The following is a 24,360-nucleotide window of genomic DNA, read 5'->3' as shown; positions in this document are numbered from 1 at the left end:
GGACGGGGGGGAAGTAGAAGGAAAAGGAGAAGGGAGGGAGAGAGAGAGAGAAAGAAAAGAAGAGACCAAGAGAAATTCAGAATAAAACCTATCGTGCTGGGGCTACGTCATTTTTTCACATTGTTTCTCTCCCACGCCCGTAAACTTTCCTGTTAACCTAACCTCAACGTTACCTAACAATATTCTTTATAAATTTCAATATACATGAAACTGAGAAGCCTCGAAGAATAGGTTTTAAAGTTAAAAGCTTACTTTTTAGTCGAAGAAGCTTGATAGAAAAGATGGCTAAAAGAAAAAGGTAAAAAAACAAGAAAGAAATAAATTGAATCGAGTATATGAAAAGTGATGAACAGAGAGAAAAATAATACGAATGGCGCGATCGATATATATTATATATGTATATATCTATATATTCATAGTAAATTCATAGCGAATTCCGTATAGAAAATACTGTACATTGCCAACAATTACCAAAGATAAGTTGATATTCGTTCGTTATCACGAAACGGTTTCTCTTCGTGTACTATTACAGTAACGTTACTACAATAACATACTACTACTATTACTACTACTACACCGTGAGAAAGAAAATCGGGATGAGTTTCTCGAGAAGGCTTCTTTCTTTTTCTTTTCTTAAGGCGGACGAGACGAGACAAGAAGTAGAAGAAGCAGAAGATGATGAAAATGAAGAAGAAGCAGAAAGCAGCACCAATGTAAAAGCCGCAAACGTCGCAGAAGCAAGCAAGCAAGCAGGCAGCCAGACAGGCACAGTACAGGCGGCACAAGGCAGGCCAGAAACAAGCAAACGAAAAGGAAGAAGTGGCAACAGCGCTTATCCAAGCAAGCAAGCAGCAGCGAGAGCGACGGTGGGCGCTTCAACGAGGCCAGCCGAGGACGTGGCAACAGCGCTATGACTCAGCTCTCCTCGTTCCGAGCTCTCTTCTACCCTCTCTCCTACTTGGGCTCCTCCGTTGCCGTCCCCGTCCATCCCGCACGCCACTACGCAGCTGACGCCCTGCTATCCCCTCTCCTAAATCCCCACTTTAGTTGCTTGCTCGCTCGCTCGCACTCTCTCATTCCCCACCACCAAAATATCCTACCTACTACTACACATTAACAATGCGCGCGCACATATACACACCACTACGTCGCTCCACTCGCCGTACTCCCTCCCTCTTCTCTCGCTCTCTCTCTTTCTCTCTCTCTCTCTCTTCCTCTTCTACCATTACCAAGCTTCTCGTCTCTTCGTCATCGTACTAGGGCAAACCGAGAGCGATTCCTAACATCGCCGACCGTCGTACGAAAGAACGAAGAGGAAGAGAAGAGGGGGAAGGTGGACACTCTCTCTCTCTCTCTCTCCCCTATCTATCTCTTTCTTTCTGTTGTGTGCTAAGCCAGCGCAAAATTCTCTCCCGATGGAAGAAAAACACCTTTACCAATCCTCCTTCTTCTTTTTTTTTCTTCTTCCTCTTTCTATCTCTTTTCTAAGGATTTCCTATCATTTCATCTTTTTTTCTCTTTGAAATTCCACTTTCAGATTGAAGTGCTAAGGAGAAATATAAGTCATTGAAATGCCTCATATATGAATGATCGTTATCGTAGGATATAATAAGTAGTAATTCTAATTTTATAGATATTTAAGTAGAAGAATCGAGGCTAGTAAACCTTGGAGTTAGTTGAATGTTCGTCAGTCTAAAGCGAATCTTATCGTGCAAAGATGGCGATATTATGGTACGGCAGGAAAGGGACTTCCTGCAATTGCGGGATGGACACACACGTTCGCGAACCGCCTCCTTCTTCTTCTTCTTCTTTTCTCTTTAGCCTTCTCCTCTTTTTCCCTTCTCCTCTTGCATGACTAACCTATAGTCATATTCGTCTTCGTCATAACGCAGTGTCGCGTGGTTTTGCTTCGTATCTTGTAAGCTTAAGTTTTATTAACTTTTCATTTCTTTTTTTTTTCCCTTCTTTTTATCTCTTCCGCTTATACTTTTAGGTTAGGTTGCAGATACAACAATAATACGTATGTATCTACGTAAAAAGTGATTGGTCAGGTTGAAATACCGATATCATTTGACAAAATCAGGTTTGTAACTACGTAAATACGTAAGTAAATAAGTTATTAACAGGTTAACATTGGAAAAAATAACAACGACGAGGTGATGGCATATTTACACACGACGATGTTTAATTCTGCGCTTAGTGTACATGCGCGAATTGCGTAAGCCATCTTTGAAAGTTTACCGTTCCTCCGTTCGAGAAAAGCCTACGTTCGAAATAATAAGCTTACTTTATAGAAAAATAATACGAGCATTTGAATACTCCCCATTAATATGCAAAACGACACCACCCTATTCCTATTCTAATGTCTTCTTTGAAAACAATTCACTAATGACTTGTGTTTCACACGTTATTCTAACGCCCGTGCGCGTCTAATGTCCTCCTTTTTAACCATTTAGAAAGATAATTTATGGATTTTTTTAATGAACGCGAATAGAATTTTCCACGTCAACGTTCAACGTTCATGTTACTTCGGGCTTGCAATAGTGTCGATTATGATGATAACTCTGTTCTCCTATTCCTCCGATTAATACAAGAGAGAGAGAGAGAGAGAGAGAGAGAGAGAGGGAAAGAGAGAGGGATAAAGGGAGGGAGAAGAGAGAAGGCAACGATTACGAGGCCGCGTGGGTTCGAGGTCGCAGGCTCGAGTCACGTTAAGCGGTGATTGCCGTCTCTGTCGTAGCCAAGGTGCCGTTATTTTAATGTAGATACGTAGACCGGATGAGAATGAAAAGCTAGAGAGCGCAAGAGAAAGAGAGAGAGAGAGCGAGAGGGAGGAGAAAAACACATTTTATTAACGTATACAGCAGACAATATCGATAGAAATGAATAGTCGATATATGTTATTTCCTACCAAGTTAATTCCTCCTCATTTTTTATACATTTATTTCCTTAGATTCCATAGATTCCCCTAGATTATCGTTTATCAACCATACATTTTTCAAACTACTCAACTCTTTTCGCTGATGTAATATACGAAAGAACATTTTCGATATAAATCTGATAATAGATACTTTGTATAATTAACGATGCAACGACATTAGAAACACCTGTAAGTTCCACGCCATCTTTTCGCAACATGGCCGATCATAGGAAATCAAAATGGACGCTGCATTCGCCATGTTCGAAGAAACTAATGAATTAGAGAAAATTGTTAAGACAAATTTGTGGACATTGCATTTCATATATACCTACACATGTTTATAAATATATAATAAATATGGTGTGCCTAAAGTTTCTAAATTTGTAGTTTTACAATTTGATCAGAAAAAATTAAAAAAAAAAAGATAATCGAAAAGTTGTAATTTGAGTTTTTAAATATAATCCGAGGAGACAACTTTTTTCATAAAAAAAAAAAAAAAAACCATGGTATATACGGATAATAATGTACACGTATACACTAACAAATGTACGCTTATATTTGTTGAAACTTTTCGAACAGGATAGTAAGCGAAGAATCTAGTGGGAGGTAGAGAGAAGAATACAAGTAACGGTAGTCCATATTACGATCGCCGCCGCGCCTATATTCTTGCTCGTGTCTTCTTCTGGGGGTCTCTCTTTCCCTCTCTCTCTCTTTCTCTGCATGGAGAAAGCCAGTTCGAGTCTTTAGGTTATGTTCTTCGTGCGTATAGAGAAAGAGACAGAGAGAGGAAAAGAGAAGGGAAAGAGAAAAGAGAGGGACGTATATATATAAAAGAAAAAAGTATATACTGTATTTCTACACAATACTCTGTAACATTGCACGTATATATATATATATATATATAGATACGTATGCAAAAGCTTGGTGCCTTGGTACTCTTGGAGGAAGCTACATAAAATGACAAAGTTCTAGCGACAGAAGAAGAAGAAGAAGAAGAAATAGAATAAGAAGAATATAGATAAAAATGTTAGAAAAGACTAGAAAGAGAAGGGGAAGGAAAAGTTATCATGCGAGCCAGTGGCGTAACATCCGAAAAAACGCATGATCACTAGCCTCTCCCATCTATCTATCTATCTATCTATCTTTGTCTCTGTCTGTCTCTCTTTATCTCTCTCTCTTTAGGCTTGCAAAGCCTTTAAAAAAGATACCTCGTTAAGCGAGAATTTCTTTTCTTTTCTATGCATTGTCTGCGCAGGTAGAGTCCACGTAAACAGGAACCGTAGCGCTTTTAACAATGCACATTTTTTTTCCTCCCCTTCTTCTTCTTCTTTTCCACCTCCTTCCGTGTCAGGCAAAGAACTTAAAGAGAAAGAGAACTAGAAGAGAACGACGAAAACGTACAATAAGGCGTGGCGTAAAAACTACGCAACCGGTTCCTCTCGAGAGTTTCGCAGTAACTTCTCTTTCTCTTTATCTGACGTATATATTCTTGTTATTACGAGAGAAAGAGACAGATAAATAGATAGAGATAGAGATAGAGATAAAGATAAAGATAGAGATAGACTGGACTCAAATACGTTCCCCGTTCGAATACTATTAATACGTACGCGTAATCTTTGCTTATATATCTGCCGCAGCATGAACTCTCACAACTTCTTGACTAATTCATAACTAGTTTCTTAACTGATTATTATTTATAGAACGTGTATGTAAGAACAAGGAATAATAAAACATATTTAACTCTCAACTATGTGTAATATTTATTATTATAAAATCTAATCTAACTATTGGATTATAAAATTCCTATTAAACCAATGTTTTTTTTCCTCCCTGCAGAGAATAAAGAAACAAAGAAAAGGAAAAATAAGATAATATCATGCGAAAAAGGACATTTCCAAAAAAGGAAATGTCTGAGAATAATCTCCATATTTTTCTTCTTTTTCTTCTTACGTTTTTCCATGCTTAGTAGAAAAGAATTCGAGAGTTTTCTCATAGGGAACATAACCTATAACGCAAGAGTTACGCCATTGGATGCGCGTGCAGACCGTGTGTGTAGCAGCCCAGCGGCAGCACCAGAGAGACCAGCAGATACAGAACCTCTCCTAGTGGTTTATAACGAGAAAGAGAAAGAGAGAGATCTATATGTTGTATGTATACGTGTGTGGGTTGCAGCGAGGGGGATAGTGGGGTTATAGAAGAGAAGCATGCTTTTTTCTTGAGCTCCCTTCTCTCCATCCCAACGATTTCACCGCGCTTAGCCCCAGCTATGGATTCTTCTTCTCTCTTCTTTCTACCTACTCTGTAAACGTTAAGCAAAACGTTCTCAGCAGCAGCCACGGGAAGAAGACTCTCTCCCTTTTTGCAGGTACATACAATACATACATGCTTATGTACACACACGAATGATGCATCTTCACGAATATCTACTGTAGTCATATTGGTTAGAGACTTGTGACACAAACGTTTCTCTATGATCGTAACATTTTTTGAACGAAAAAGTTCTTGTTAATTGTTTTTACAAAATTATCAACAATTTGGATCCTTTCATGAAATTGTCATTATTATTAATGACAGAAACAAGTAGAATGGAATAGGAACGTCTGTCACTATTACCAAGATATTATTTCTGGGACAGAAAATGGCGATAAAGCTTACAATCATTTGCATGCTGCTGCCCACCATGTCCTTTTCTCGGACCAATTTCTTTTCAAAATGAAAACTTCCTTCATCATCGTGTCTATTGTCTTTCCTTTGGATACTACAATTACTAATATATATTTTTGTATGGAACGGTTGAGAACCTTTAAGAATATCGCAGAACAAAATCGAAACATTCGTTCGATTTTATTTTTTTCTCCGCCCAAAACAAAATTCCGAAGAAATGTATACGATTTTTCCATCCACTGTATATTTTTGTGAGAATCGAGTTGAGCCGAGTCGAGTGAATTTTTAGCGCGTAAAAGTGTATCTGCATCAGCAGACGCTTGCTTGCACACATAGGCATACACACAGATACACACACAACAGCCTACACATATGTGTACGCACGAACGCAGATGGAAGGTTGACAAGGCGCACATGGCTGGTTTCGTTTAATGGAGGTCGTTGAACTGTCAACGTGGCAAAGCTACGACTGAACTCTTCTTCCACGTCGGCATATTCATCGCCGAAACATTTTTTGTCGATTGAGAACCACTGGGACCGTACTTTTCTCAATCGTAGTAAAATTAAATCGAGTAATTGTGAATTTTCTTTTCTTTAGAAGGAACCAAAATCACAGAGACGTTCGTAAAATACAAAATGGCGAATAATGTAATCGTATGAATTTGCAAGCCGCCATGTTTGTTTCACCAATCAATTCAACTCGATGATATTGTCTTGATATATTAAAATAGAACTCAATGCAATGTATCGTCAACATTTTGTAATATATATATAGTACATTATATTTTATTATATTTGTTGGTATTTTTGAAGGAGTGCTTTAAAATCGCGGATATTTACGTATTGGAATTATTTTGTAGATGCTAGGATATTTATTTTCATAAAAAGAATCCCTTCAATTCATCTACCGTTACACCAGAAACTCGCTTGTAAAAGAGAGAGAGATATCTTCAGTAATTTTACAGTCTCTTTACGATGTCTAAAGAGTAATATATTTTATTCTAAGTGTCTTTCACGCACTCGAAGAAGATAGGGTAAACGTTCGAATGATCGTAAAACGTTTACTTGAATTCAAAAGATATCAAAAGAGTGAGTTAAATGGGTTAACATGTTTATGATTTTTTTTCTTTTTTTTTTTTTTTTTTAAGGAAGAAAGAAAAAAAATTTTATTAAAAGCATGCGTGCGCGGAATCACTTTTGTTATCAACTGTACTTAGGTATAACGTTAGAGTCTCATACATTTCCGCAATCGCGTTTCTAAACATGAGAGTAGTTGTCGTGTATTTCCCCCACTTTTCGTTTTTCCTTGTGTCTACCTGTTCTATCGACACCTTGGCACCTGCCAAGCTTAGAAAATGGAACAATAGCCATGGATATATATATAGATATATGTTTCTTTCATTTGTTCAACTTTTCACGATATAATATACCAAGGTCATAGATTTCCTTTGAACACTCTTATAAATACAGAATAAAAAGAAAAATTGTTAACAATTATACGATATATATAATAATATATATATAATAATATTGTCTTCTTATTTGTTTTCGTCTTTTTAACTTTTTTCTCTCCAATAAATGCAATGTTGAAATGTATAATCATTGAAATATGGTAAAAGGTTAAGTTAGGTTAGGTTATCGAGAAGCAAGCATTGTAGGCGTTTATACTTAGACGATTTATTCTTCGTCTAAGCGAATTTGCATTCGTCCCACTTTATTAAACGACGAGAGGAAGAGAGAGAGAGAGAGAGAGAAAAAGAGAGAGAACCAGTCGTTTCTTATTGGAAAACGTTCTAGATCGATGTGGAACGAGAACGTGTAGGTCATCTATGCTCCTTTCTATGATTTATTCAATGAATCGTATGATTTAGTGGTATTTCAACTCCGCTTACATTCTCCAAGGCAAAAAACACGAAGCTGATGTATTATTATTAAGTTTTTCGATTTCATCGACTTATCATCAATTTTGGTGGTTTTACATTTCTTACATCACATTCAAGTTTATTAGATGTCATTCTGCACATTTTATAATATAAATAAGCAATAGGAGATGTCTGAATCGGATTGATCAAAACAAAAATGGATGCCTCGTTAATGAAATTCAACAAAGTTCCACGAAGTTCTACGAAGTTTCACGAAGTTATACGAAAACGAATGGCTACATGATTCTTGATTTTTTTTTCTCATATTCAAAATGGCTCCCTACTACTCTCCCACGGTATAACTATTTCATTTTCTATTGAATCATCTAAGGGGATTCGTAAGAAAGAAAAAGAAAAAGTAAAGAGAAGGAGGAAGAGAGAGAGAGAGAGAGAGAGAGAGAGAGAGAGAGAGAGAGAGAGAGAGAGAGAGAGAGAGAGAGAGAGAAGAGAGCAGTCTGCGCCTTGAAGAAAATGAAATTCTATTACTTCCTGTTGACTGACAAAACAGAAGCCACCAGGGCGACGTTCGAGTGGCACCGACGAAAATAGAGCGTCGTCATTAAACGAAGGCACCATCTATAGATTTAACGTCCGGTATGCCACCCATCGTGCCTCCAGGGAAAATCGACTCAATTTACACAGCATTTTGTCCAGAACCACTAGGACCCAATGATGGTCCCTTTTATTTGTTCAACGAGTTTCGGTACCAATGTTAGGGACCTAAATGAAAACGTGGAATGAACACAATTAACTTAGAAAATTACTTCTCAATATTTACCTGAACAGTCTAATCATGCGATCATAGAAATAAATTTACAATTTCTTTTTTTGTTTCCTATTTGTTTGTGTCTTATTCTTTTTTTTCTGTTTTTTAATATAAGCAAAACGTCGACACAAACGCGCGTGGAGCAGGTAGAATGTTCGTTCGAAAAATTGGAATTGTATGAAAGTTGATTATTTTAATAGAAATTCCATTGTATTATATATTTATCAGATATCATGGATCACATAAATCATAGATCATAAAAAAAGGATTCTACGAAGGAATATCGTTCGGGTCACTTCGCAGGACTCTCTCTCTCTTTCTCTCTCCGCAGTACCATATCGGCCGCGCCTGGAAATATTAAAGAAGATAGTACAATGTGAAGTAAGGGCTTTAAAAGCATGCCTTTAAACCTGTAAGAAGCCTAAAAACGAAGATGTCGACGACGCCGCAATGAGGATATATTAATCCTATTCGAATTCTAATTTACTCAAAAATCTTGCTTCGTCGAAATAATGTGATAAAAAGTCAACAGTAGAAAAGATTTACATGTATCCTATTCAATCTTTCTATTTCTTTTTCTCTTTCTCTCTAGAATCGTATTACGTATCTCCGATTTCGTTTCCAGTTACAAATTACATCTTGAATCCTAGGGATCTTGGAACATAGCCAGATGCAATAACGATTTCACACGAAAACGCGTGCTTCCTCGCGGAACACACAACGAACAAGAATTATCGATAGTTTGTGCTAAAAGCAAAGATGTGTTGGATATATATATATATATATCTTAACGTGATCTCAGAAATACCTATACGTTCGAACTAAAATCGATTATTAAGCTAAACAAAAATGGCCACGAGATATTTTGAAGTAAAAAAAGAAGAGAGAAAGAGAGAGAGGGAGAGAGATAGAATATCTAACTTCGTATCTGAAACGAAGGTGACAACTGAACAAGGACGATGGTTCAGTCGAAAGATCGTTTTGCCAATTTAGACGATGTTGCCAGTGTGACTTTTTGCCATGTTACATAATCTAAAAGCTCCTTCGGTCTCTCTACATAAGATAATTTCTAAGATCAACATTATTAACAGAATGGCATCCCAAAAAGAATTAGCAAATCCAAGGATAATTTATCGAAACCTTCGAGTATTCTTCCATAACTTCAAACTCAGCAAATAGTGTTGATTATTATAATGATATTCGCAAGGTATTATTCATTTTGGCTCATTCGGAATCGTGGAATTGATCAAAATCATTATTGGGAAGAGAAAACATAAATATTCATTTACACGAGTTACGCCATTAAAAAAAAAAAAAAAAAAAGAAAAGAAAAAAAAAAAAAAAGAAAAGAAAAAAAAAGAAAAAAGAAATCCACATTCAACGTTTCGCCTCATGCGAAACGCTAGTTTCAATGGGGCCCCCCTCACGATGAACACAAATTCTCTTTCCCTCTTTTCTCTTTTCTTTTTTTTCCCCTATTTTTTTTTATCGACAATACTACCTTTTATTTACCAGTGGAATACAATACGATGCAATCTCGCGGAACACCATGGTGCTACGATCATCATAGAAATTCGTGTGAAAAGCGACAAAAGCGAAGTCGCTGTATCCTTCTTCCTTTCATTAAATTTCGCGACCAACTATAACTAACAACAACAACAACAACAACAACAACAACAACAACAATTACCAGTGAGAGAGTTTCGATTGAGAGCTCATCCCAAATGATTCCTTTCTCGTAATAATTACGTTTTTGCTCGGAAACGATTTTTCTTTTTCTCTTTTTTTTTTTTTCTTTTCGATGTGTATATAACAAATGTAAAAAAATGGGCGCCATATTGAAGAGATCTCGATTGGTTATGAAATAAGACGCCATTTTGAAGATCTCCAAGTACGACTGATCAAACACTCGTCGCCATTTTTTAAAATCATTGTCTACAACAAAATGGCGTCTGTGTGTCCTTCCTTTTATTACAGTGTTCAAGATCATAGACATTGATTTAGAAATGACGAATCAATAATTTTCTTTCAGAATCTACCATCCTGATAATATTGATATTTTTAAAAGGATAATGGACACTATTACGGAATAGAAAATATAACGGCGTACACAGTGTGCAGTCGATGGTTCCATAGAAGCAGTGATAATAGAATCGAACGATGACGAAAGGGAATTTATATATAATGTATATGTATGCAAGCAAAGTAGATGTCGTGTACTTGGATAATCTCATATATCCACACACATATATACGCAGAAAGCTAACTACAGTTAAGCTACAAGTCGAAACGTTCTAGGTGTCTCTTGAAGAATGTTTTCCATATATTCGGTCTCAACATAAACTGATACAATATCTTGGACGTACCATTAAAAAAAAACCTACTATCTACTCTGTATCATCACTAAGATAAAATTATTTTAATTCAAATAATATGATTGATTTTTAAGAATTTTATTAATTAAGATATCAATGTTAAACTACGTTTGATCTAAAAGAAAGAATTTATTCGATTCGAAACAGTAACCGACTGTGTGTATGTGTGTGTGTGTATCTACTGCCAAGTATTTATTTATCGTCGACCATATCTGTCCTTGCTAACTTCACGGACAAACATCGGAGAGGGTCACCTGCCACGATGACGACGACGATAGCTCTTCCCTGCGCGACAGAAGTAAATGTTTACTTCATTGTTCTCTCTCTCTCTCTCTCTCTCTCTCCCTCTCTCTTCGTCTCTTTCCCTCTTCCTCCCCTTCTCTCTTTCTCTTTATCTTTCTCTCTCTTTTCCACCCTTTTTCTTTTTCCAATTTATATCCAGAAATAAAATGAAATACAGAATAGTATTTCCTATCATTTTTTCCCCTTCAAGGAAAAAAACAAAAAAAAAAAAAAAAAAAAAAAAAAAAAAACGAAGTGGAATGGCAATCTCCCACTTGACCTAACTATTGTGCTTGTTCTAAGATTATCGATGATCGCTTATAAAGTTTTGTCATCGATATCAAAACCGCAGCATTCCTTTTTTCCTTCTCATCTTAAAAAGACGTTTTATTAAACGAGGAAAAAGGAAAAATGGTTTTTCTTTTTTTTTTCTTTCTCTCTGGTTTTTTCCTCTTTTTTTTTTTTTTTTTATTTTAATTCAAACAAGACATCTTTATTGATAGAAAACTCGTCGAATAAACTAGAGTTTAAATAGACGAAGACGATAAAAGCAATCGACGATGTCTATTTTCGTTTCTCGATCTCTCAAGTACTTGATGGTAGATAGGTAGGTAGGTAGGTAGGTAGGTAGATAGGTAGGGTAGAGACTGGTACTTGAGAGAAAGCTTTTGAGCGTTCTTTCTTATTCGTGTGTACTGAGAGAATGACGAGTAAATTCGTGAGGGTATTCCTGCGAGATTGAAGGGACGAAAGGAAAAAAGAAGAAAAAATATAAAAGAAAGGAAGTGATGGAAGGAAGGGATGAGGAAGCGGAGAGAGGGGGAGAGTCCATGATGTATTTCGATACGTAAATAAATACAAGGTCGAGGAGACGAACGTTTCTCGGTTATAAAGGACTAAGTATATATACATATATATATACATGTGTGAGGGTATATACGTCTGGGGATATGTATGCGAGCGCGCGCTTTGCATCTGTACATGTCCTTTGTGTGTGTGTGTTGCGTGGTGTGTGAGGAACAGAGGGAAAGAGATAGAGAGAGAGATTGCCGTGCATAATTGTCGTTGGAAAAGTATCGGACGTTTGGCGAGTGCGCGTAGCACAGCAACTGGGAGTACATAGAAGACAACGATTTTCCTGGAATCGAACGAGAGAGAGGCGCGTGCGAGCGAGAGAGAGAGTTCCAGGGTTCACGCTCGGCAACGTCGCCATATATCGACCCAGCTGTCGCTCTGGGGGAAGAGACTGGGACACGACCGGCTCCGGTCCCAACAAAAATCTAATTCTTCCATCTCCCTCACCCTCTCTCTCTCTCTCTCTCTCTCTCTCTCTTCTACTCCTTCTCCTCCTTCTCCTTCAACAAAGACTTTTTTTATCCGGTGCCTCTCGTTATCCGTTTCTCTTTCCTTGCTTTTCATACTTAATACGGTCGATAATGATGTACATTCGAACTGTAGTAGTATAGACGAGAAAAAACCGTACATACGACATTTTGATATATGTTATATTAGATATATATATATATATATATACATATATATCTAAATAATATTAATGAATTTTTTCGATTAACATAGGAATGACAGTCTAGGAAGTAAATAGGTAGATAGATAGATGATAGATAGATAGAGAGAAGGAGAAAAGGTTCCATTTTCTAATGTACTTTTCCATTAAACTGGGAAGTACTTTGACGCATTAATTCTTTAAAGCAGAGATCGAGCACGATATCCGCGTTCTATTTCGATCGGTCGGATGGACAGACGGACGGACGGTGAGGTGGAGCGGTCGAGAAAAGATTCGCGACCCCGGCACCCACCACCACCACCACCACTACTACTACACTACTACTACTACTGCTTCTACTACTATTACTACCATCACCACTACTACCACTACCATCACTACCACCACTACCATCACTCTCCACCTCCACCCACTTCCAGAGCAAAGCTCCAGAACATCACCGGCGGCAGCAGCAGCAGCAGCAGCAGCAGCAGCAGCAGCAGCAGCAGCAGCAGCAGCAGCAGCAGCAGCAGCAAGAGCAGGAGCAGAAGACCTAGGTATCCCAGCAATAACCCCCGATCCACTAGTGGGAGCTGGTGTCGCCACCATCATCACCACCACCGACCTCTCCACGTCTGCCACCGTTCGCGATTCGACCAACCCTCGACGAGATTCGAATCCAAGCCAAACGTTTCGTACACACAAATACACACACATAGGGCTACGAGCTGCTACCCTCTTTGCCTGTGAACCTAACTCAGCGCACGCGGCAACCACCCCCTCTCCTACTACTTTTCTTTACCATCTCTCTTTCTCTATCCCTATGTCCCCCACTACCTTTTTACTTTGACTATCTCTCTCTCTCTCTCTCTCTCTCTCTCCCTCTAGCTCCTTTTCGATGGATTCTCACACCCTCGCGGCACGTTTCAGCTACACCCCTCTTCTCCCTTCTCGTTTCTCCAATTCCACTCATCCTCCCTCCAAACGATCAAATCTTTCTCAGCTCTCACCCCATATATCCCAACAGCCCATCCCCTTGCCGCCCGCTACTTCCCCCCCTTCCAACCCTTCTCTTTCTTCTCTTTACCATTTCTATATATATTTCTCTCTATATCTCTGTCCGTCTCTTTCTTTTCCCATCCCAATCACACTTTATCCTTCGATTCGACGGGGATATCCTACCACCACCATCACCATCACCATCACCACTACCTCCGCGCTATTACTAACACAAATACTACTCCGAATATCAACGTGCTTCTACCGACAACACCATTTTTTTCTCTCTCTCTCCCTTCCTCTCTTCCTTCTCTCTACGTCTCTGTCTGATCCTTTTCTACGCAATATACGAGCAGCAACGCAGCATGCCCTAGACTGACTCTACTCCACTCGGGGTGTTTTCCCTTTTCCTTGCTTTTTTCTTTTTTCACCTCTCGACATTATTTCCCATCTCGTTCTTTGATCTCCGCAACTTCGTACTTGGAGATCTAACCCTCTACAGGGTTACACTGATGTAATACATATTTAGATCATTTCTCTGTGTGGATTATATATGTATATGATGGATGATACATAAATGAGGAGGATTTGATTTGTTTAAAAGATTCTAATCATTTTCTTTGTAACAGCAACAAAAATATGACAAAATTCAAATATCTCTTATAAGTACAGAGAGCTGTTTGAAAAATTTGATTACATATAAACTATACAGATTTAATTTATTTAATCATTCTCGTGCCTACGCCATATAATAAATAAACGATAATGTATGGCGTATGTATGTACGTATGTATCCATAAAAACCTGCCTTTTTATTTCGCTTGAGAAAATGAAAAAAAGGAAAACAATAAAAATACAAATTATAAATTTCAAACAAAATATTATCTGACGTAATAAAGTGTATAAAGTGACAATTATCTATTTTCTGATCGGCGTTATCTATTTACATATGTTTAAAAAAAGAATCTTATCGTAACTCTACATATGTATGTATAAATTAATATATGGCCGACCGATATAACTTAAAAATAAAACTATGCGCTACTTCCATACATACATAACTTATCTTTCGTGAGTCTTTGCTTTTAAATAGATACTCATTTTTTTCTTTCTTTCTTTTCTTTTTAAATAGTTCGACGCTTTTGTTTCTAATTAGAACAAATAAGTGGGGATATGAAAAAAGGAAGAAAAAAAAAAAAGATACATAAAAAAAAAGAAGGAGAGAAAAAAGTGAATTCTTTATATGAAGGAGGACGAAGAGATAACCAATAAAAAGAGACAGGTAAATGTAACGGTTACTCCTCGTTCACTGAATTTAAACCTACTACGTGCGTGCACATATGTATGATACATATGTATATATAATCATATATATATATATATATACATAAAGAGAAAAAGAGAAGGAAAAAAAGAGAAATTGGCGTTCAGCCAAAGTCCTTTGCGTCCTACGACGACTTTTACCAACAAATAAGGTTCGTCGATAGACCATTTCCGGTTGCTGGAAAAAAGAGGAAAAGAGAAGAAAAGAAACGAAAAAAAAAAAGAACAAAAAATAAAAAGAAAAAAGAATTTCACTCGAACTTGGCGGTTTCGTTCGGCACGAAAAAGCGGCGAAAGCGGGTACCATCATGGCTTCCAGTACACCTTACGTGTGTTTCTAAGCTAACTTCAAGATGATTATATGTTTAACTGTATCTATGATAAGAATAATAATAGTCATTGAACAAGTGAATTATATATTAATGACCATTATAATACATCGATATATATACAATATCGAATAAATTGTTTTCAAATATGAAACAATTTTATAGAAATGGATCGTTATAAAAAAGATTAATGAACAAGGGAGGGGGAAAAAAGTATAATTGGAAAGGCAAAAGCAAGTGAAGTTGGCCATGGTTGGATTCAAAGGAAAAACTAACCAATATTCTGGTATCATTTCAAAAGCACCAGCACGATGATCTTATGTAATATATTCCGACGTGTTAGAAGAAATAAAAAAGATTGCAGTATTGTAAATAAAATATTATGTATGTTTGTATGTATATATGCATGTATGTATGCATGTACGTATCTATGTATGTGTTATACGTGCAAGTAGTCATCATTTCGTAAGAGAACACTATCACACATAGAAAATAACTTAACAACGCGCAATGGCCTCTGTAAGGCAAAAACGTATGTAACGATCCATGAACGGGGTTCACAGTGAGAAAGAGATAGAACGAGACAGGATAAATAGATGGACAGAGATAGAAATAGACTCTCTGTAACGTCCATTTACGTAACACATTGACGATCGTCGATATGATTCGTGACACAATCGAGATAGGCAGACAGAGAGAGAGAGAGAGAGAGGGAGAGAAATAGAGAAATGACTAGCTAGCTTAGCTAGCTAGCTAACTATTTAATAAAGCTAACTGGTAACTCTAGCGATCATGTTCGAAGGTTCATTCACAATGTTGCAAATAGAAAAATGGTGGCGAAACACAGCGCACAGGTGTCTTTCGCTGATATTGAAGATGACGAAGAGAGAGAGAGAGAGAGAGAAAGAAGACGATTTTGAATTTTTCATTGAAAATTTATACTACAAATAAATATCCTATTTTGCATTCCATGGCAAGTGAATTATAGGCAACAAGGTGGCAGCCAGAGAGTACGTCGAGCGGAAAGGAAACACGATCTCTCGTTACGCGTTCCTAAGAAGAAGAAGAAGAAGAAGAACAAGAAGAAGAAGAAAAAAAAGTAATAACGGCTGGTAAAGAAAGAAAAAGAAAGAGAGATTCGACGATGTGTGACGGCAGAGAATAGGAGAGTAAAGGGAACTCGGAAAAATTTGTTCTCTAGAAAGACGACGACCATGTTTATTATGTTTTACCGATTGATGATTGATTTATTTTCACTTTATTCTTTTTTTTTCGATAAGAGCTGGTGTAGGTGGATATTATCGTAGTATAAAAAAAAAAAAAAAATAAAAACTAAGTTGTCGGAAACAAAAGAAGAAATATGGCGTCTCTGCATATCCACCATCTTGATTCCATTAGGTAGAGACCAATAGCCGTTGAGAGATGAGTACCAACTAGAGATTCACGTTGATCTTCAATACGTAAGTCGTAAATCTTTATTGTTCATTGGATTATCCAGAGAAGAAAAGGAACGATAAAACGTTGCCATTGGTCACAATTGGTTCCTATTACTCTCTTGCGTACCCATGAATTGCGCGCGGTGTTCTTCCTTCGGCGCGCTTTTTAGTCTCTAATGGCAATAGTCAGATTGGATTATATTGAGGTTAGAATAATATTGATGTATGTAATCAGAGTAGAAATTTAATAGTGTGGGGGTGGACTCGGGGGAGAAGTAAAACGAGGAATGGAAAATTATATTTTCCATATAAAATTGTATATATACATATATATGTATATATGGGTTACGTTTTAAAAATAATCATTAAATTTCATTAGGATATGCAGAAAATTTGAATATTACGTAATATCGATCGTTGTTACTGTCGAACGAACGAACAAACGAACAAGAGAGAGAGAGAGAGAGACAAACAGACAAACAGACAGACAGAAAGACAGAACGAAGAAACGAAGTAAATGTGTATTGTATGGAAAATAGAGCGCGTTTAACATGCGAGTAACGTCGCAATTGGCACGTCTTGTCGAGACACCGAATGCTCTTTCGAGGTTAGAAGTGCATTGCACTGTTGCATGCATCATGCAATAGCGCACGAACGGAATGACGAGTAAAACAAGATGGTGTGCGTGAAGAAATAAAAAAGAAAAAAAATAAGAAGAAAAAAAAAAAGGAAAATAAAAAGAAAAAAAAAAAGAACTTGGATGACCTCGTTTGCTTGAGAAAAAGAAAAGAGAAGAAAAACAACACCAAACATAAGAATCTTCACAATTTGCCTGTCGCAGTCAATGACTATAATTTAATGTCTGGTGTATCGAACGAAAAAAAAAAAAAAGAAAGAAAAATTTTGCTTGGTAATAAACGACAACGATAACAACGAAGACGACGACGATGATGACTATAAGATGATGATGATGACGATAATAATGAAGATGATGATGATGATGATGATGATGACGATAATATCGCTATGACCAATAAATAATTACATAAAATCTCATGAAATAAATATAAACTGAATTAAAGTTCGATTTTCATTAATATATTGTGTGTGTCCGTTATGCGTCAAATTCAACATTTGAGTCATACGAATGCGGAAGTACGAAGTTGACCGAATGTAACCGAGGAGTTTCTCTCTCTCTCTCTCTCTATATATATATATATATATATATATATATATATATATATATATATATATATATATATAGTATATACATAAGTATATAGTAGTATACATAAAGTGAAAACGTTTGATATATTTATGTTGATAACTTGAGAAGCAAAAATTTATTTCGTGAATTCAAGTTAGTTTCATTCACTTTAAGGGAAAGAGAGAGAGAGACAGAGAGAGAGAGAGAAACAGGATCCACCAAAATTGCATAACGATGTTGAAAACGGATAAAAGATATGTTGAGGACGAAGAGGACGAAGAGGACGAACGATATGGTTTGGTTCTCTCTGTCTTATATCAGTCTAACCTAACCTGCTTCTCTTGCGGTCGTCTCGAAAGTCGAGCGCATACATACATAAATATATATATATATATATATAAACACATAAGATAGATACATACATATATGCACGTATGTAAATCGAGCTATACGGCTCTTTGGTCGAGGCTCAAGATTAAGGACAGCGTTGTGCAAGAAGAGGGTTATCCAGATATGCGTGTATCGAATGACCTCTTGTCGCTTACTTGCTTTTTTGCTTTTTATCTGCGGAATAATACATATAGAAGTCAGTGAACGGATACAGTCGATAAAATAGTTTTTTTACGAAGAGGCCTACGCGACGTTATAATTCTAAAAGGAAAAAAAAATGAGAAAAAAATGAGAAAAAAAAAAGAAAAAAAAAACAAATATGGAAAAGATATATTTTGCCGTTCAAAACTATGATCTACTATTATGAATATACATGTATGTATATGTATTTAAGTTATGCTGAAAAGAATAGAGATTAAAGTTGTAAGAAGAATGTTGGCGATGTTGGTATTTGGCCGAAAAAAAAAGGACAAAAAAAAGAAACCCGTTTCACTAAAGAACGTATAACCACCAAACCAGAACAGCAGCACTCGATACATCGATTGCGTTCGCAGTGCTGTACTGTTGTGTTGGTGATAGTGGTGGTGATGGTGGTGATGATGGTGGTAGTGGTGGTGGTGGTGATGGTGGTGTGTTCGAAAGAGATACGCCTTCCGTGAGAAAATGAGAGGTCGAGCATGAGAAAGGGCTTCTTCTCCCTTTGTTCTAAGGCATAACGGACGAATGGATGGATGGATAGATAGATAGATAGATAGATAGATAGATAGATAGATGGATGGATGGATGGATGGATGGATGGATGGATGGATGGATGGATGGATAGACGGATGGAATTAAGGTTGAATCCTATTACCTTCTTCGACTGGCCTTTCGCTGGCCGTCTGTAAAATTTCAAGATGGCGTCTTCGAATATAAAAGATTCCTGAGTTTCTTCAAAATACAAATGATCTGTACGTTCTAAACCACCATCACCCATCACCCACTGCGTAAAATCTTTTTTGTTATTTTTTTTCGTATAATGATCGTGATGTTACATAGGAAAAAAAAAGAAAGTTAAGAAAATAAAAATATTTCATATCACCAAAATGCCAATAAAAATCTTTCATGTATATTGTAATCGCAATAAGATTCGTTGGATTTATAATACATGCCAAGTTTCAGAAATAGAGAAATAGAGAGAGAAGAACGCGTGCCACTGGCCTTTTACGAAGAGATAAACCATCGACCTTTGGAATCTTTAGTTTCAGTTACGAAGTAACAGATTCTTTTCCTTTCTTCTTCTACTTCTTCTTTTACCTTCTTTATTTTTTTGTTTTCACAACTTTTAGCCGTCTCATCGCGTACCGCGCCCGTTTATCATTCAAAATGGCTCGATATACGGATATGTAAGCGATAATGAGGATGGCCTTGCACGTACTTATGACGAACGATTAAATCCGAGGACTTGTCGCACGGATATAAGTACGTATATATATTGTATATTTCTATCTATACGTATGCGTATGATTTATATATAGATGTATGTATTTATTTATTTATGTATATATGCATATATATATATATATATACATATGTAACAATGATAACGAGCACGGCCTTGTTACATATGAACTACGCGTCGTATATAAGTGTCCGTGTTGTTTTACGTTTAAGTAAAATGTAAATAGGCAAGAAATATATTTCTTCTTTTTCTTTTTTTCTTCATACCTTTTCTTTTTTTTCCTTAAAAATCCAATTAACTATTTTGCTTTTTTATCATCATGTTTTACCGTTAGTGCGAATTAGTATAAATTATGGATTTGACTGACTATTACTTCATTTATATCATGGGGTTAACACTGTGGTTAATAATAATAATAATAATAATAATAATAATAATAATAATAATAATAATAATAATAATAATAATAATATATATCTTTTATAAAAGGGAAGACATATCTTTGTCTAATGTATTACAACAACTTGTAATATTCGTGTATTGTTTATATCGCTGCATAGCATAGATGGTTAATTAACTGATTTTAAGGTTAGGTTATCATGCAAGGAATCTTCTTGTTAACGATCGTATATATCCAACAAAAGGATTCCACGAATGCCAGAGCGGACTAAAACCATTAATTATCTATTCTTACTTGGATAATTAACTCTACGGTAAGATGAGACAGATAATAGAAGTTCGATCGACGAACTAGCGTGGTAAGAGGAATAATAATAATAATAATAATAATAATATAGTAGTAGTAGTAGTAGTAGTAGTAGTAGTAGTAGTAGTAGTAGTAGTAGTAGTAGTAGTAGTAGTAGTCGTAGTAGTAGTAGTAGTAGTGGTGGTAGTAATAGTAATAGGAGTGTGTAGTAGAAATAGTAGTAGTAGTAATAGTTGTACTAGTCTCTCAAAATGGCGGCACGCGAAACGTTTAACGAGTCCTATCTTTGGATTGAAAATTTCCACGAGAGTTTCACACGCCGCAATCTCTTTTGCAATGAGAGAAAGTTAACACATAAATTCTTCTTCTAATTAATAATGACTAAATACACAAATTAGACCGATTAGAACAAATTTTAATAAAATATTTGATTAACAACGATTATGTGAAAGAACCCAATATATATTATTATTTCCTTTTCTTTTTCTTTTTTTACTCTCTTTAAAGTTTGCATACCTTGCGAAAAATGAGGGACAGACAGAGAGAGAGAAAGAGAGAGAGAGAGAGGGAGGGAGAAAGAGAGGGAGTGGAGGGAAGGATGTTACGTCACTCTAAGAGCGCCTGCAAAAGTTTCAGCCAACGAAACGAACGCACTGCTGAAGTTCTCAAAGGTCTTACGTAAGAGGAAGGAAGCCGCCACGTGTCGCAAAATATCACACGAATGGCGTCTTTTGTACCAACGCGTTTCTCTCTTCTCTAAACCCTTGCCCCTACTACCACCTCATCCATCTAACCCCTACTCTACACTCTACTCTACATTTCATCATCAAATGCAACGTGCTAATTTTGAAAGGTGCCAACGTGAAACTAATCTCAAGAATGAACTTCTCTCTTGAGAAAATGGAAGAAGACAATGATTTTTTATATTTATGTTAAGAAAAAGAAACAAAGAAGAAAGAAAGAAAGAAAGAAAAAACACCGATACAATATCTGTCTGTTTTTGAAAGTCTCTAAAAAGTGGACTTATGAATCTTAAAAGGGAAGAAAACCCTATGTTTTCTTTTCCTCTCTTTCTCTTTTATACGTTCGAAGAAAGAAAAAGTTAATGGAACATTGTAATGATCGATAAATAAAAAAATAATAATATGTCGTTTGTAATTTTTATAAAGTCTTTGCAAGTCATAAAAAAAAAGCTCTTCTCTGTTCTTTGAAAAATTTTTTGTTCCTTCTTTTTCTTTCAATTCTGCAGAATGTTGATATTACAGAGAAAGGGAGAATTTAAGAGGTAACTTCACTTATCTTTTGTCTCTGTTCTATGTAATATGTACATACATACGTGTTGAGAGAATATAGGATGGCCTCCGTTTAACTTCGACTTGGCAATAATCTAATGCGTTTATAATGAGTAATTGAATGACTCTGGTAATAAGTGTGAGCAATTTACTGGCGAGAGAAACTTAACGAGAAAGAAACTTGTGGTTTTCCAATGTATATAAGAGGGTACATATATATATATATATATATATATATATATATATATATATATAGCAGATATATTTTGGCCTCGAAACCAAAGCCGACTGATGAATTACGTCGTCGTTTGACAGACTTTTATATAACTTATCTTTCTCTATCTCTCTCTCTCTCTCTCTCTCTCTCTCTCTCTCTCTCTCTCTCTCTCTCTCTCTCTTACTCTCTGTTATAAGCATATATATGCAGTTATATTTAACAAAAAAAATAAATAAGTCAATTAAATTAATTATTAATAAGCTTATTATTAATGAAATATCTAGTTTACTCGAGGTTTCTATTTTGAAAGGAAGAGGACTCGATGAACCAACCTTTCTAAAAATGGCGTCGTCGTTCATCAATATGGCCGCCGATCCGATTAATATCCATCTACTAATGAAAACCCTTAATATATGTGAAACAATTTGTCGATTAAAAAAAATAATTAAAAAAAGAAAATCACAATTCTTTTAACAATAAATGAAGATTAGCAGATAGGGCGAAGAAAAAATACAAAAAATAAAAAAAAAAAAAAAAAGAAAAACAGAAAGAAAGAAACGAAAATAAAAATATCGTTGACTCTAAGAGTTCGCTTGGTACTTTGCTCTCTCTCTCTCTCTCTCTCTCTTTCTTTCTCTCTCTTGTCGATGGCATAAGTGTGTCATGGCCAGCCGGTAGTAGGAACGACGCTCGTTTAGTCGAGCCAGGAAAGCTTCTGTGCCGATATACGCCGTCCGAAAGGTGAGTGTACACTGGGACAACGATATACACATCTTCATATTGGTGTGAGTGCGACTTATATATATATATCTTACATGTGATATACATAGATGTATGTATATGAGAGAAAGAAAAAGATGTTGTAGAACAGCATTACAGCCATACGAGGAGGAGCGTTGCAGGTGGAAAAGGTTATTACGAGAACCATCTCTCCTCCCTCTCTTATTGCTACATTACCTCCACCTTTATCCTCTCCTACATGCCAGACGCATTTTACCTTTACGAGCATGAGCTAGAGTTAAAGAAAGAAAGAGAGAGGAGAGAGAGAGAGCCGATAAGGATACATGTACTTATATTTATATATGTATATATATATATATATATATATACATGTGTGTATGTATGAATCCAGTAATAAGAAGAGAATGAGAATCTTGCAAAAGGAGGAGGTGTGTGAAGGCAGCTTTAATTTGTTGGATACAGAAATGTGATTCCTCGCTTACGTCAGAGTAACTTGGACGTGTTAGAAAGAATTAACGTATTGACGCGGTGAGAAGAACGGAGTAATGCGATTCGTTATTCTCAATGGTTGTTCTAGAGTTAAATTGATATTGTGAGTCAGAAAAGAAAAAATTAGGTTGTTATCTTCGAGAGTTTAAAACGTTTAGTTTAAAATTTAGAGAAAGGTAATTAAATTCTTTCACGTCAAGAGATTTAGTGAAAAGTTAGAACTTCGTTAAATTTTATCAAATGATTTGATCACTATTAGAGAAGAAGAGTTTTGTAATCCCTGTTGTTCGACGCCACTGTCTCTTATGAATATTTATCGGTCGGTCGGTCGGTCGGTCGGTCGGTTGGTTGGTTGGTTGTTTGTCATTGGTGCCATACCACTCCTTCCGCATCTGACTAGTATTCTGTATGAGGTGATAGTATGGTAGCCTGAGTGCAGTGAGCTCTCTCTAGCTAAGCAATGGCAACCTCGTCGTAAGGTCTTCGATACAGAAAATGTGGATCTGAGAAGATTGCTGAACGAGATCGCAGTCGTTGAACCGCGAAACACAAGAGAAATCTAATCGAAGAAATACAAGAGCCTAACAACAATTTGTCCTGTACTCTTTGTTTCGTTGGTTTTCTTTTTTCTTTTGGGTGGGAGATCTTGAATACTGGGTAACTCATTATTCTCATCTCAAAATGATAAAGATACAAAAGACAATTGCTTGCTAGGGAATGTTGAAAGGCAATTGAAAGAAGAATGCTGCGGTTAATTGTCTGAGATATAACGATCCAAAGAGAGATGCCACCGATGATATTACCGGTGCTGTGTATTCCTTATTTCTACGTCGACATGACGATATTTATTATTAAAGAACGAGGAACGGCTATTATATTACAAAGCTTATTGTTTATAATAATATACAATATCTTGCTATTTTCTTCTTCCAATCGATCGAATCCAGCAATCGCTAATATTCTTACATATTTTGATAATTTGAAAACAATATTAGGATCAGTTCCGCGGGAAGGACCGATCCGCCATGTTGAAACGAAACAACCACCATTTTTCCAACGGCGGAACCATCTTTTCGTTCGGCTATCTCGGAAATGCCAATAAAACTCTAACAAAGTTAATATACCTACGTACGTAACTATATACATACATACATATATAGATCACATTGCCTAAAGTTCTATCTCGCGCAAGGTTGGATCATTCTCCCGTAATTCTATTTATAAAAGTAGTTTATTCATAGTAACTTGAACGAGAGAGAGAGAGAGAGAGAGAGAGAGAGAGAACGCTATGCTACTCTACTAGCGCGCACCCATAATATCAACGTCATCATCTTGTTAATCTTTTTTACCGCTAGAG

At 36.3% G+C, this 24,360-nt stretch overlaps 1 protein-coding gene and 1 long non-coding RNA gene across 4 annotated transcripts in view; one reads left to right on the top strand and one right to left on the bottom strand.

Moving 5' to 3' along the window:
* The window catches only part of LOC124429839 (protein split ends-like), a 66,898-nt gene that overhangs the window by 27,506 nt on the left and 15,032 nt on the right, over positions 1-24,360 (bottom strand). The window lies entirely within an intron of this gene.
* On the top strand, positions 1,145-13,512 carry LOC124429841. The gene is made up of 2 exons (XR_006943567.1): positions 1,145-1,918; positions 1,994-13,512. It is a non-coding gene; the product is annotated as an uncharacterized LOC124429841 (long non-coding RNA).

Source organism: Vespa crabro, chromosome 16 (assembly GCF_910589235.1).
Source record: "Vespa crabro chromosome 16, iyVesCrab1.2, whole genome shotgun sequence".
Classification (NCBI taxonomy): Eukaryota; Metazoa; Arthropoda; class Insecta; order Hymenoptera; family Vespidae; genus Vespa; species Vespa crabro.
Note: the sequence above shows the minus strand (reverse complement) of the source record. Positions and strands in the feature narration are given on the sequence as shown.